This window comes from Brassica oleracea, chromosome C6 (assembly GCF_000695525.1).
Source record: "Brassica oleracea var. oleracea cultivar TO1000 chromosome C6, BOL, whole genome shotgun sequence".
Classification (NCBI taxonomy): domain Eukaryota; kingdom Viridiplantae; phylum Streptophyta; class Magnoliopsida; order Brassicales; family Brassicaceae; genus Brassica; species Brassica oleracea.
Genome location: NC_027753.1, coordinates 13253560 through 13260131, shown reverse-complemented (window position 1 = coordinate 13260131; position 6572 = coordinate 13253560).

Here is a 6572-nt window from a genome sequence, read left to right as displayed (position 1 = left end):
TTTAGTCTTATAATCACCTCTACTCTCAAACAAGGGAGTGTGTGAGGCATGTTTGGGGGAGAGACCAACTATCTCACCTTGTGTTCTGTTTTGTTTTCTTGAGTCTCATGCATTGCATTGTTCATACATTTTTGCATAGGAAATACCTAAAAAATTTGAAAATTTTCGAATTTTTCAAAAACCAAAAACAATAGTATCTTTTTCATGTTAGGATCGAGTTTAAACCATATAGGATTGCATTCATTTGCATTGGGGATTATGAATTTGTATGAATTCACACTTAAGATTGAGATCAATGCCCTCTGAAGTAGTTGTTGGTTGTTTTATCTTTCTTTCGAATCTGAAATACTCTTTCTTGAAGAAACCTACCTTTGTGAAACCTGCATGGTCTTGAAGCAACACTAAGACTATTGGACTTAAAAATGAATCTATTATTCTTTCTTAGGGGTTTGAAATGTATTCTCATGGCTTAAGCTCGGGCTTTCTTTACCCATTTTGCCAATCTTCTGCTAACCCGACCATCTCTTCCCACCATTTGACCCGGGCCTTCATTTTAAACCTATCATATGTTTGCTTGAGTGAGGCATTTTCTTGATAGATTTTGACATGTGCAAAATCTTAAGAGTATTGGGAACGACAATGGTTGTTTCTCATTACGGCTAGCTATTAGAACCTCATTATGGCTGGCACATAGGACTGAGAGTGGGATTGGGAAGACTTTTAAGTCTAAGCTAATGGGAGTGAGTAAAAGGAAGATAAATAAACTGGAGGTGTAGAAAGAAACTAAATGTTGCTAGAGATTAAGTGAAAAGAAAGAGCTCTAAGTTTTAGAAATAAAATTTCCCCTTGATTCATAAAAATAATAATAATAATAATAAGAATGGGGGCAAAAGAAAAAGAGAAGAGCCAAAGCGAAAAAGATTTCTCTAGTAAACTAGCAAAAGAAAAAACAAGTTCATTTGGGTGAGTGAAAATAAAGAAATATTTTTGGGTTTGGGGTGAGAAATTGAAAGTTTGACATTAAGAAAAAGGGTAGGAACTGTTTATATCTTAGGAATGGGTAGAACAATGAGGATCAATTGTTGTATGCATGAATTGTTCCCTTTCTTAGATAAATTTTGTGTAATGTCAATTGCTCCTTGTTTCAGAGAAAGTCACCCAAAACCATGAACCACCCACAAAAGCCTTTACCCAACCAAATGAGAATGATTGATACTCCCTTTGCATGACTGCACTTAATAAGAAGATGCTTCCTCCTGTCTACCCTCCTCTGAACCAGCGAAGCTTCAAGTAAGAGTTATTCCAACTTTGTTCATACTTAGATTTTGTTTTATTCTTTCTCTTTTGGTCTTTTCTTCACCTTTACTCTCACACAAGGGACTGTGTGAAGTAAGTTTGGGGGAGAGACCAACTATCTCACCTTGTGTTCTGTTTTGTTTTCTTGAGTCTCATGCATTGCATTGTTCATACATTTTTGCATAGGAAATACCTAAAAAATTTGAAAATTTTCGAATTTTTCAAAAACCAAAAACAATAGTATCTTTTTCATGTTAGGATCGAGTTTAAACCATATAGGATTGCATTCATTTGCATTGGGGATTATGAATTTGTATGAGCAAAAGAAAAAACAAGTTCATTTGGGTGAGTGAAAATAAAGAAATATTTTTGGGTTTGGGGTGAGAAATTGAAAGTTTGACATTAAGAAAAAGGGTAGGAACTGTTTATATCTTAGGATTGGGTAGAACAATGAGGATCAATTGTTGTATGCATGAATTGTTCCCTTTCTTAGATAAATTTTGTGTAATGTCAATTGCTCCTTGTTTCAGAGAAAGTCACCCAAAACCATGAACCACCCACAAACGCCTTTACCCAACCAAATGAGAATGATTGATACTCCCTTTGCATGACTGCACTTAATATCTAAATGAATGTAGGGAGTTGCTTTGAGGTTATTGCTTGAGTTCAATCTGGTTTCGGTTTCTTAAATAAAGTTTGAGTTGTGTTGCCAATGATGAATCATATTGATAGATAGTTTACGTGATGCAATTTTTAACTACTTTGAAGGACATTGGGTTGAATCTTCAATGTGAATTTTGTTGTTCTATATCCCCTATTTTCAACCTCTTTCCCTTACTCTTCTTGAAAGATTACTTGAGGACGAGTAAGCAAGTTTGGGGGAGTTGATGTATAGCATTTTTACATGTTCTTAGCTATTGATTTTGATCATTTTAGTGTCTAAAGATTGCATTTAGGTGTCATTAGGTGTTGCATTTGTACATATTGCATATACAGGGGCTGGAATGCACAATCAAAAGTTATGGAGCTAAATGGAGGACAAAAGTGCACAAAATGGAAGTTATGGGGCCAAAGTCGAAGAGGAAGAAGAAGAAACACAGTTTCAGCTACAGCTCTGAAGTGCCCACTTCAGGAACTTGTCTTCAGCACTTTGTTGCTGTAGGGAAATCTGCGAAGTTACCTAGAGCTCTGAAGTGACCACTTTAAGAAAGTTGCATCTTGCACATTGATGCTCTAAAGAAGCTGTTTTGTTTGGGTCTTCTTATTTTGAAGCCCATTAGGGCTTTGCCTATATATATGTTGTTAGGGGTGATAAAAACCCTAAGCTACTTCAGCCACATTTTCTCTCTTTTTAGATCTGAAACTCTTATTAGTTCTTGCTATTAATCTAAGTACTTATCTTGTTTTTATCTTTCTACTCTTCTCTAAACATGATACTTCAAAGATCGGTGACAGATTTTGGGGTCTCTATGGCTTATAGTGAGTAGATTTTTAGAGTTCTTGGGTTGGTAGATTAGAGTGAAAGATGGATGATTGATGATGCTTATGACTAGATTAACATTGTTTTAAGCTTGCTAAGGGTTCTTAATGCTAGATCTTACTTGATCTCTCGGATTTAGATTCTAAGCTATTTCACGCCTGGAAGGTGTTTTTCGAAATGCTTGAACGAACTTATTATTGTCCTTTACAGATTTGGCCAACGGAAGTTGATGCCCGAGATGTTAAGTGGTTAGTAGACTTGTGATTCATGCATGCTTGATTGCGTTAGGCCAACGGAAGTTGATGTTTAATTCATGATAAGCATATGGGTTTCTGTCACGGAAGTGGATTAATCTATCTGAATGAGATCTAGATCTTTAGAGCATATGTTAGTTGATGATGTTTGGTATCTAAATCTGAAGCCAATCATCTCTGATCAATTACCTTACCCAAGAGCTTGTCTTTCTTAGTTTATTTCTAGTAGTAGCTATTAGTTGTCTTTTTATTTCATTAGTTTAGAATTCATCTCACCTCCCTATTTGCTTAGATTAAGGAGATTTGTGTATTCTTAGTGTTATAGATCACTAGTTCTCTATGGATTCGATCCTAAAGTGCTGCATCGATATACCATACAAGTGTGGTAGCGTGCACATTAGGTTAATTGGCATGTCTTATGATTATTATACCAGTTGTTGATTATCCAATTCCATAATAGGTGGATTCCTCTGATAGACGGACCATCTACACTGATCCCCAATTAGTTAATTTTGAACACAAATATGAAATCACCTATCTATCTAATATCACAACTACAAATCTTGTAAATCATGTATGGTGAATTCAAAACATGAGGTTTTACGACGATTTAAGATACATACCAAGAGAATGCCAAATTTACCTGAAGTTGAATTGATTTGGAAATCAATAGCTCGATGATCCAAGCGAGGAAAGTACAAGTTGATTTGAACTCAATCTAATCGAGAATTCTCTTATTCTCTCGATGAAAGCGAGGAGACGGTGTGATTTGAACTCAATTCAATCGTGATTTCTCTGATTCTCTCGATCAAAGCGAGTAAACTCGTGGAAGTTGATGTTTAATTCATGATAAGCATAGGGGTTTCTGTCACGGAAGTGGATTAATCTATCTGAATGAGATCTAGACCTTTAGAGCATATGTTAGTTGATGATGTTTGGTATCTAAATCTGAAGCCAATCATCTCTGATCAATTACCTTACCCAAGAGCTTGTCTTTCTTAGTTTATTTCTAGTAGTAGCTATTAGTTGTCTTTTTATTTCATTAGTTTAGAATTCATCTCACCTCCCTATTTGCTTAGATTAAGGAGATTTGTGTATTCTTAGTGTTATAGATCACTAGTTCTCTATGGATTCGATCCTAAAGTGCTGCATCGATATACCATACAAGTGTGGTAGCGTGCACATTAGGTTAATTGGCATGTGGTAAAACGCAGAACATCAATGATATGGAAATATTTCTCTCCATTGCTCTCCATTGCTCTGTTGGGGGGGTTCGGGGTTTAAAGAGAATGGGGCTGAGAGAGAATGGGGTTGAGAGAGAAATGAGGAATAATCTCAAATGGGAAAGAGAGAGAATATGGTTGACAGATAATGGGAAACCCCAAGAAAAAAGGATTTAATGCTTTTCTTCGACGATTTTGGGGTGTGGGAGGGAAAATTTGAAAAGTTGAGGGGATAAATTTTGAATATTTTTCAAAGGTTTTCGTGGTTGAAGTTTCACCAAGTTCGAAGTTTTACAGAAATAGTTTTACTTTACTAATTTTTACATTATCTTAGTTTTATTGTACTTGAATGAGTGGTTTTATGGTTATACCAATTATAGTTTGTTTCCTAGATTCATTTCTCATGTCATCATGTAAAAATAGACTTCGTTTCGTGATATATATAAGTTTTGTAATGTAAGAAGGTGAATATTAAAGAAAAAGCTACAAGAACATAATGTCTTTCTTATATGAATACAAATTAAACAATGAGATGGAAAATTTAATAATTACGATTAAATCATAAAACTCATAAATAACTATCCTACTACTTGCATGACTTATTAACAAGTTTGGAATTCCGTATCTTTAAATTTTTAATTTAAGTCTTACTAAGTTTACATATCGTACTTATACCAGTAAAGCAAAAGTTTCACCAAGTCTTGCAACATTTCCCTTACAATAAAAACAAACATCAAAACTGAAAGGTTTACAACCTAATTCCTCTTATGTTTCTTGTGTGGATGTTCTTTGTGTTCCTCTGCTTCTCCATATCCACTCTCACTCACACTATAGTTCATACCATATGAGCTTTCTTTCTCAACTCTTGATAGTTGCTCGATTATTGAAACTATTTCCAATTCTTTGATGTCCTCTACATGTAAAATACTTTTTCTTTGCTCTTTATCCACTGATGTTAAATAGACAAACACATCTTTATCATCCAAAATATATGATTGCCTCTTAGGTTCTACTACCAGTGAAATGTAACTAAATTTCAGCATCTTCGTATACGGATCTATACCCATCTTCCTGCATATCCTCTCCTTCAACAACAAATAAGTGATCTCCTCCAATGATGATGTCTTGAAAGATATAGCATACAAACGACCATCGGTTGGAATCCATTCATAATCATCTCTGGACTTCGAATAATTTCCATCATAATCAAAAGTGTATGTTTGAAGAAGAAGAACACATTGTCTGTAATATAAAAAAATTAAACCATTAAAGTCAAACCTGGTTATAAAATTATACCGTCAAAACTATACTAAGTTATACCTAGTTATACAATTATGCTATTAAAGTTATACTAAGTTATACTTTGTTACAGAGTTTTGTATGTATCTAAGTTTTACAGTTTTACCGTCTAATATAACCAAGTCTTACCAAGTTTCGCAGTTCTAGTTGATTCTCCTCTTCAATTCAAGATAATAATCAGCTTTGATTCCCGACATTCTATCAGTTTATAATTATTATACCAGTTGTTGATTATCCAATTCCATAATAGGAGGATTCCTCTGATAGACAGACCATCTACACTGATCCCCAATTAGTTAATTGTGAACACAAATTTGAAATCACCTATCTATCTAATATCACAACTACAAATCTTGTAAATCATGTATGGTGAATTCAAAACATGAGGTTTTACGACGATTTAAGATACATACCAAGAGAATGCCAAATTTACCTGAAGCTGAATTGATTTGGAAATCAATAGCTCAATGATCCAAGCGAGGAAAGTACAAGTTGATTTGAACTCAATTTAATCGAGAATTCTCTGATTCTCTCGATGAAAGCGAGGAGACGGTGTGATTTGAACTCTATTCAATCGTGATTTCTCTGATTCTCTCGATCAAAGCGAGTAAACTCGACGGAGTGATTTAAACTAAATTCAATCTAGAATCCACTGAATCTCTCGACGAAAGCGAATAAACCCGACGTAGTGAACTCTATTCAATCGAGATTTATTTCTCTGATTCTCTCGATGAAAGCGAGGATACCCGACTGAGTGATTTGAACTCAATTCAATCGATCAGATTTCTCCTGATTCTCTCGATGAAAGTGAGGAAACCCGATAGAGGAGTGAGAGAGACAAAGAAGGGGAATGAGCGGGCCCCATAACTCGATTAATTTTGAGGAATATTTTGAGTACTTGGTGAAGCCGAAGAGATGGGCTACTTTCGATATTAACCATTGATATGAAGAGTATGAGAATAGATAAAAGTATGAATTTTGCCTCATTAATGAGAATATGCAAGAATATGATAGAATGGA